The 9,884-nt window shown below is 46.8% G+C and overlaps 1 protein-coding gene across 1 annotated transcript in view; it reads right to left on the reverse strand.

Moving 5' to 3' along the window:
• The window catches only part of cdh23 (cadherin-related 23), a gene marked incomplete at its 5' end in the record, with an annotated part of 241,806 nt that overhangs the window by 139,627 nt on the left and 92,295 nt on the right, over positions 1 to 9,884 (reverse strand).

Consider the following 9,884-nt stretch of genomic DNA (forward strand, 5'->3'; position numbering starts at 1 on the left):
TGTTCACAGCCTCTTGTGGTTGTCAAAAGGCTTTGAGGGAAATGCAGGGAAACACTAACTTAATAAAAGTCAAATAGACGAGGAGGCAGGTTGAGGGAAAGTGAGTCCACCAAAACGGCAAAGTACACACAAAGTAAGCCGTGGAATGCAGTGAACATCACAGACTTGAGGATATCACCGTGTAGGAGCACCCGAGGGTGGAGTTTTCCTTTCAGAAGGTGGGAAAGGACTACATGCATGTCACTCTCATGCTCGTTGGTAGGGACGAAGATGTCGAGGTGAAGCGAGACATTGTACTGAAAGGCTGGTGGGTCCCTGCCATCTGCTGACAAGCATATGGCTGAGCCCCATGGAGGACTGGAGAAGAAGAGGCAATAGAGAATAACAGAAGTCAGGTGCACCTGGATCCAAGTACTGAGTCTGGGACGGTGGTTTGCTCACTGTCCCGGGCTAAGAAGGTTGTTGGGAGAATGATTTCAGGGTCCGCGGGATGTTTTCTGGAAGAAAAGCGTGTCCAGGACTTGATAGATTTCCTCTCAGGAGTAAAACCAAATTGGCTATTTAGAGAACAAGGAAAAACAGATTCAGATCCTGTAGAGACAATGATGGGGTTTGCCAGCTGCTGGTCTCTGCGTACAGCATGCTAATTATAGGTGAACAGGGAACTTTCTGCTGTGGGGGGACTTATGTGTGTTTTTGTGTGTGTGTGTGTGTGTGTGTGTGTGTGTGTGTGGGGGGGGGGGGGGGGTAAAAGGTACAATTATTATCTTAGTTACTTTGAACAAAGAGTACTGGAGAGTCCTAAGCACTTCCTCTGTTGGCTCAGGTCCCAGACGCCACACAGTAGAAGCTAAAGCGATTCTCACCCAGGTCACAGACAAAGCTATCGATCCGCAATCTCCAGGTCTCATGGAAAATAATCAACTCAGAGCTATTGATCGGTGGCTTTGATCTGTCAGCTCAATGTGTCAAGTTGTCTATTTCGAGCAGAGCGTTGAGCTGGCAGCGTGGTCTTATCTCTGCACTTGTCTCTTTGGCTATAGAGGACCGTAGTTGGGGATTTAGTCGTCCATCTTATCGGCTATTCTTTTGCAGTGTGTGTCTAGATGACACTATTGTGTCGCTAGATGCGCTGCACAAAACAACATCTGGCTGCAGAACAGCAGCAAAGGTAATTGGGTTTGACATGTGGAAATGTGCTTGCTAAGCGGATAGCACGGGGATAACATTCTATTTCTCAAAGCCCGCAGCATCTTATCCCTAAGATACAATAAATACAAATCAAAAACTGAATCTGTAACAGCGACACAGAAAAGCTGACAAACGCATGTTGGGGATCACTGCAAAATTATTATTGTTTGACTGTAATTGCTTAACAACTGTGATCAAGGGGAGGGCAGAGGACTCTGCAATCATCTTTTTTATTTTATTTTTGCTTCCATCTATCTATCTATCACACTATCCCCCCAGTTCCCCTCCCACCGAACAGGTGCCCCGACAGACCAGAGGAGGCGCTATTGCAGCGGCCAGGACTCATACCTTCACCGGCTTCCCACCCGCAGGCGCAGACACGGCCAATTGTGTCTGTAGGAACATCTGACCAAGCCGGAGGCACCGCTGCCGGGAATTGAACCCGGGTCTCAGCGGTGGTAGGCGAGTGATTTTACCTCTAAACTCCCCATCTTTTTTTTCCTCTTTATTGTTAATCTTATTCTATTTACATAATTATGCAATGGTTTCTGATTTCATTGGTGTATTTTTTATTCTGTATATTTTAACTTGACTTCTTTCTAGTGAAGTGCATGCTGCGTTTTGAAATAAAGATAAATCAAGAAACTGAAGAGACCGTAACAGCATATCACAGCTGAGCAAAGGCATGGGTCTTGAAACAGCAACAGCCAGCCTGGGGAGAGACTTTGCATCGTGGCTGTGAGCAGTGTCCTTCCTGCAGACTATCTCCTCCCAGAGATTACACAGAGCCGGTGCTGAGCGGAGCCTCCGAGCGGCTAATTGAAAAACCCGGAGAAAATCCCTGGCAAGGCGGCAAGTCACAATAAGCACACCCTACAGAATTACAGGTATTAGCCATGTCCATGTTACAGCTTTAGCCGCTGATACGAGCCAGGTAGTGGCAGCCCCGGAGAAAGAGGAATCAGAGCATCGGTGTGTAGCAACACTGAAGGATAGAGATATGCGTTGGAGAGCCAGAGAGAGAGAGAGAGGGGGGGGGGGGGGGAATAATCGCCTTTTCTACTTATCAGTCTCTGTCCAGCTGGGGAAATGCTGTGGTCGTACCTGTCTGACCTATATATGCTGGGGAGGCTGGAAGACAAGGCCCGGCCCACTTACACAGAACCGGGCTGTCTGCCGAACTCCCGTGGAGGGGGGCAGACATGCTGTTTGGGCTGCAGGCCAGCAGGGGGAGAAGGGGGGCAAGTTCACCTTTTCCCCCATGCAGAGCCCCAGGTCACGGAGGCCAGCGAATACCTGTGGCTACCCATGTTGCAACCAAGACAATGTCATATCCAGCATGTGGTCTCGCACTTCCGCAGCTTCCGAGAGAAACGTCAAAATTGTGTATTGTTTCCTTTTGGTTAAGTGAAGAAAATTTAAGTTATCATCTTTTATCACTTTACACAATTATTCTGCTTGGGTTGCTGCAAATTAAAAATCCAATGCGGTCAATTTTCGGTGGAGCAATTTTCCCGAACGGAGAAGATAGAAGGAGAGAAAGGGTAGAGATTGTAAAGGGCTTAAGATGGGATTAGTTGTGCTTGTGTGTGCGACAAAAGGAGATAGCAACAAGCACACATAAGATGAACAAGAGGGTGATATGAAAAGGCTTTGGGGGGGGATCTCCACTCCTTTCATTCAGTCTTGATGCTAGGCTGACTTCTCCTCTGCGTGGTCTCACACAAAGAGAGATAGCAAGCAACAAGCACATGTAGAGGAACAAGAGGATGAGATGGAAGGCTTGGGGGCGATGTCCTCCTCTCCTCTCCTTCAGTTTGAGATGCTAGGCTGACTTCTCCTTTGGCTGTTCTTAGCGTACAGTAGAGAGGCTGCACACACTCTACAACACAAGGGCTTAACTCTGCTCCTAGGGGCCAACCATGTGTACAACACTCTTTGGACGAGACATTTTGGCATTCTAGCTCTCCATACTTGCACTCACAGATAGACAAGCTCTTTTTCTCCCCCCTTGGGAAAAGACAGAGGACTGTCGAGACCAAAACCTCTCACCACAAGAAGAGCTTCTTCCCAACTGCCATCGGCCGCATCAACAAGGCCCGAAAGCCCCCTCTACTAAGGACTCTACCACCCCCCCCCCCCACACACACACACACACACACTACCCCCTGAACACAGATGAATCCCCCCCCCCCCCCACTGACATGAGCCCCCCCAATCATACATCACTTTGCAGTAACAGCAGCTGGACTAACACTCGTTACATTAAAGTATTATAGCTGCTTCTCCTACCAGAACGTTCTACTCCACTCTTAACTACATTGTGCACCGCTAGGACTGTACATTCCTATTTAATGCCTATTTAGCTTGAACTGTAAATTCATATTTAATGCCTATTTAGCTTGAGCTGTAAATTCATATTTAATGCCTACTTAACACTCCTCCTATCCATATATATTGTATATTGGACTGCACTTGCAATGTTGTGATTTGTCTTTTAGATATGTTCTTTTTATCTCTGAATATTGATATGACCGATACGCTGCATACTCACATCACACTAAGACAAATTCCCTGTATGTAATCTTGCATATTGTGTCAATAAAAGTGATTCTGATTCTGAAGATGACTTCAAACGGGCCTTCTCAGATTCCCTGAGGAGCATACTGTCTCTCTCTCTCTGTCTCTGTCTGTTTGTGTGTTCATCCATGCATGCGCCCTAACATGAGTGTGTATTGTGTGGACAGTGTGCCAGAGGGAGTCCATCTGGGAGTGTGTCAGTGAGTGTGAGCGCCGCGGGCCTGTCTGTGCTGCTGCCTCGCCCGTCCTCAGGGGAGCGAACGGATGAGAGGCGGCTGATTTCTTGGGCAGGTACTGTGAGTTTCTGGAGCTAAGGGTCAAAAGCTAAGGTGCAATACACTCTGTAGGCCACATGGGAATAGAGCCAAAGAGCATTGATGTCATCCTTCTTGTCAGGGTCAAATGGCAGTAAAATTGGTCTATCAATTAAGGTCACCCGCCACACGGGTAACTTTGCCAAATGAAAACATTTGAATGCCCCAGTTATATAGAATCTGTTTGTCCCTGCTGGCCACCATACACTACTGTCTCATACAATGAGCACATCAAATCAAGTCAAAACAATGGCCCATGGTTCTCTGACTGTTAAAACTACTGCACACAAAATCACGTGAATCTAAAATTGGGCCAACTAGCTAGGCTGATATTAGTAGATATTAGTACATCATTGTCACGTTGAGACATCTGACATGTCGTCTATACACAAATTAGCATTTCATAAATTTAATTTGACAGGTTTTTCCTCTGAAAAATGAATTTTATTATTTTGGCCAGTATGCTCGGGAGGGTTGTGCATGTTTTTGTTTACCAGCCCCTAATTGGCAGGTGAGTCAGTAGGTTAATTATGGACGTGTAACACATGTAACACGTGGTCTCGACGGGGATCATGTTGTTGGTATGCTGCAAGACCTGTTACGGGAAAAGCCCCGTCAAGGCCATTAAATATTCTGAGTGCGACTGGAGCCATAGCAACCGGTAAAGCAGGAGTGAGCGAGCAGATATTTGATTCCCTGAACATACTGTCACTACCCAGAACCAGATACCTGAACACCTGGCCATGCTGTCAGCCCTCCTATATTACCTAATGGGCCGATTACCAGCAAGAGTCTAGCTCAAATTCACGTCTTAAACAGGAGTTTTATGCACATTTACATCGACTGTAAAAAGCATCATTTGACATAACATGGCCAGAAGCGAAATACGATTGAGTCAGAAAATAACGCAGACGGCAGTGCAGGGGGAACGTCTCCTCTTATGATACATGTGGAATGACGAGTTCTTTTAAGTGGAGTTCATTCGAATTTCACACAGTTTTTTGGCTCTCTCTGAATGACATTAGTATTACCGGGGCAGATCTAGATAACAGTAATTATTGCCTGAGCACCTCCATAAATTTAATCCCATCCATAAAGATTTGTCACCATCTTTGCCCAGCTTTTCCCAGGTCAATTAAGGCAGTCAGAGATTTCCTACTCTTTTATCAGAGAGATCTCTGTGTAGTGAGACTGCTGTGATTTCATTGTGTGCCTCCCAGCCATTTCTAGGCATGTGAATGTGATTACTGGTGGATTACAACGAAATAAACATTTATTTTTTCTTGTTTGTTTAAATGGTTTTGCAGACACACACAGAGGATCGTTTCTGGCTTTTAGGTTGTTGTTCTGATCATTTGGACTTCAGCTTTTATCATCATCTGTTAGAATTAAGAGGTGCATCATTTGCAAAATGTATGCATTTTAGGATGAAGCACAGCTGCATGTCACTGTTGGACATGAAGATCATCTCTGGTTGGTAATAGCAATCGTACAAGTAGCAACGTCTACAGTGATGGGCAATTAGGCCATGTTCAGACTAGGAGGCCAAATCTGATTTGTGAACTTTAATGACCTAATTAATGATTCTATCCAGATTGGTTTTATGAGTCTGGACGCTCCAAGTCTGATTTGTGTCACTTGTCCCAAACCACATATGGAGGTAGTTTCCAATCTGCTTTCGACTCATGTGACTTCAGTGTGGACGCGCTGATCACCCAAATCAGATTTGAGAGTGTCTTTTGCAGGGGGGCGGGGACTTGAAGAGCAGAGAGCAGACATGCAAACACTGCCAGAAACATTGTATGTTGGCTCATTGGCTCATTGTATCTGGACACACAGATCTGACTTGAACACTTGCCCAAATCAGATTGGTGACAGTGTGGACACACTCCCAAATCACATTTGGGAAACCAATCAAGATAATGATGATTAATGACTTTAGCAGCAAATCGGATTTGCCTGTAATGTGAACACGGCCTTAGATCATAACTTCTCTGACAACCCCATGTAAAATGTATGCTGTTCAGAAAAGAGCTTTGTTCTATGTCAGCAGCACCAGTGGCTCCTGCATTACTACTGGATGTTCTGGGGAAGCTAAGCAGGTTCTGGCCCAATTAGCCCCCAGGAACAGCTCTGTGGGCCGTGAAGCAAATTGAACATGGTGGCCAAGCTCGGTATTGCAAGTGATGCCCTGCAGCCCACAAACAGTTGCCCCGACTACAATTCCCACATAGGCCTTGCTTCTTCCATCATGGCCACCTAATCATCCCTCGTTACTTAATTGGCACATTCAGTCCTCAACTCTCCACCGTCATATCTGATGTGTGGTGGTGAGCGTTCTGGGCCAAACTGGCTGCCGTGCATGACCCAGGTGGCTGCTACACATCGGTGGTGGATGAGTTGAGTCCCCCCCAAAAAACACCCCTGATATGTGAAGCACTTTGACTATCTAGAAAGGCGCTATATATGAATGCAATCAATTATCATTATTGTTATGTTTAAAGGCGGGTCAATAAACTGTATAGGACCAAATAGGAGACAACAGGCTTTCCTCTAGGCCTAGAGAAAGCAAGGGAGAGGAGAGACTTAGCATAATGAGACCAGTAGGTCGGGGGGTCTCACAGGGGACACAACAACAAACCCTGGGGGGGGCAGAGGATTTGACTATCATGTATCTCCACTATCATCATAAACAATAACAGTGGCAACATCAGAGGCAGAAGATGTTATCTCTCCTGTACACATCAAATCCCAGATCAGCCCTCCGATTGGAGAGAAGAGCGAGGAGATCCTCATCTCGGGGTCCCACGGTCATTAGCATAAATCACCGCCGCAATTAAAAGCTCGTTTATCTTAATTACTGAACTAATGAGACGAGTCCCGCGGGACAGAGTCGTGCCCTCTGAGGACATTCTGGGGAGGAGGAGAGGGAGGCAAGGCGAGCGGAGAGGGAGGCGCTGCTACACACACACAGCCTGCAAACAAGCATGCCCTCCAACTCATCTGAATGCAGCTGTGAGCCCGCATACACACACACACAGGAGGGATATGTGCTGGCACGGGCACATACACACACACACACACACACACACACACACACACACACACACACACACACACACACACACACACACACACACACAACACACACACACACACACACACACACACACACGCGCGCGCACACACACAAAGACATCATCCGACAATCTCACCCTCCCCACCTCCCTCTCCTGGCACTGGCTCATCTTTCACATTCCATTATGTATCAAACTTATAATGATGGTATCGGGCCTACGGGCTGCGTCTCCGTACGGGCTTTAGTGCGCCGCTATAACTCTTGATTCTGCCACGACCGGGACTACGAACGCACCACCTAATTAATGTCTTTTTAATGCTCTTCTCCTCTAGAGAGCTTAACTCAGCCCTTCACATTTGCAACAAAAACACAACACAATGCAACACATGGCAGGCGACAGTAAGTAAGACTGAGTGGGCGGGTGGGTGCGGCGTGTGTGTGCGGTGCTGTGTGCGCGTGCCGAATGGGAGCCGAGAGAGTTTGTGGCAAGTCCTATGAAGAAGTGTGGGTGGTGAGCGCGGCGTCCCGAGTGTACGGTAATCAAGCGCACACGTGCGTGAAAGCACGCACACACACACATGCACGCACAGGCGCGCACACGCACACACACACCCACACACATACGCGCGCACGCACACACACACACACACACACATACACACACACGCACGCACACACACACACACACACACACACACACACACACACACACACACACACGGACGCACACACACGGACGCACACACACACACACATGCACACACACGTACGCACACACACACACACACACGTACGCGCACACACACACACACACACACACACACACACACACAGGGGTCTTGATGGGGTCATATTCCGTCGCTCAGTCAGCAGTGAGGTCATCCAGTGACGCAGCAGATGGCATCATGAGGATGGACATGTTCATCACGAGGCTCCCCTGGCGTGCCGCTCTTATCAACCAGCACCAGCCCTTACCAGCCAGCTGGCCATGCTGGAGGCAGCAATGTCCTGCTAGCATCCCCGCCATCTTGGCCTCTACAGGGGGGCGGGGCATGAGGGGGGGGGGCGGGGCGTGTCGAGTTTGAAGGAGGAAGTCCGCACACGCGGAGCTCTAATCCCGTCAAAGACGGTGTTTATTCTCAGCAGCACGCAGATCTATGTTTCAATCCCACAACATCTCCGAGGGTTTGTTCGTGCTCGGGGGGATGAAGAGTGGAGACGTTGATTGTTGTGGTGAAAATAAACAGCCTTCAGGGGAGTTACAGCAGGGTATGAGCTCTCTCCCGCAGTGTGTGTGTGTGTGTGTGTGTGTGTGTGTTATCGTCATAGCGATGTAAGGCTTAGCCATGAGGGGCCCAGAGGAAGCATGGTTGATACTTGAGAAGCTTGTTAAACCCCGCAGGTTATTAGCTGATCTTCTGATCTTCTGATCATTTCTCATGATAAAAAGCAACAGGAAACAGTTTAATCCTAAATTGGATCATCTGGTAAACATGAAGTGCTCTGCCTTTGAGTATGTTCTTCCTGCTACACTCATATGGACACATTGTAGCCCACTTGCCATAGAGAGGCAAAGTGACCGTCTACTTCCTGCTTCAGCACTGTACCAGAGACTTTCATCCGCCATTTATTTTCCCATACACATTTCGTAAAATGCGTATAAAAATAGTTTTACTGGTTCAAACCAAACGGTACAGATATATTTAGAAACAGGAGAGATCGCGTAACATTTCACTGGGACCAAAAAAAAATGCGGGTTTAAAGAAAATATTTCTTCTATGTTGTTTTTTTTAAGTTTTGGTCCGAGTGAAATGTTCTATGGTCTCTCCCGATTATAGCGTTAGCTGAACCGGTTGGTTCGACGAAGTAAAACTATTTTATAAGCATTTTACGAAATGTCTATGGGAAAATAAATGGCGGATGAAAATCTCTGGTACAGTGCTGAAGCAGGAAGTGACGTTCCACTTTGCCTCTCTATAGTGCTACACTCATAACTATGATAAGGACACCTTGTAGCCAACTTGTTATAGTTAGTCCATCTCTCTGTGGGTTAATGTCTACTTTACCCACTTATTCAGTCTGCTCACACAGTATAGCCTATCAGTTTCCATGTAGCGATGCTCAACAACACAAGCTCCACACTTGAAGGATGTTGATTCAAATCCCCAGAAACTGAGAAAAAGTCTGGGTGGGAAGAGTTAAAGAGGAATGCTCTCCCCTTCATCGAGAGATGCCCTTGGCCTTGAGCAAGACACTCAACCTTCAGCTACTCCAGGATTTGGAATCAACTACCTATCTCCATTAGTTTTATACTGTAGTAAAAAAAAAAAATGCAATCATGTAATAGCAGAAATCCCAGATCTCCATCATCGCCAAAATCGAATAACTGTTCCTCGGCCCAAGTCTACTACAGTATCTGTTCACCAAACTTAATGCCGATCTGTTCACGAGATTGTCAGCTATCCAGCTGACAGGCAGACAAACTAACTTTGCGGCTCAGCATTACAACACGTTCCACACAGCTACAGCCTTATCTGCAACATTCAAACTCTTCCTCTTCTTCTTCTTCACGGGTTCTTTCACACTCTGTATGCTACAATAACACTACATGTGGATTTGAGTTGTAGGAGGTCCAATGTGGTGGCAGTTAGCTGCAACACATTATCAACACTTTTTCTCGCATTGCTTGTGTGACACAAAGCACTTGGAAATAGCGCAAA

Source organism: Poromitra crassiceps, assembly GCF_964638095.1.
Source record: "Poromitra crassiceps genome assembly, chromosome: 22".
NCBI lineage: Eukaryota > Metazoa > Chordata > Actinopteri > Beryciformes > Melamphaidae > Poromitra > Poromitra crassiceps.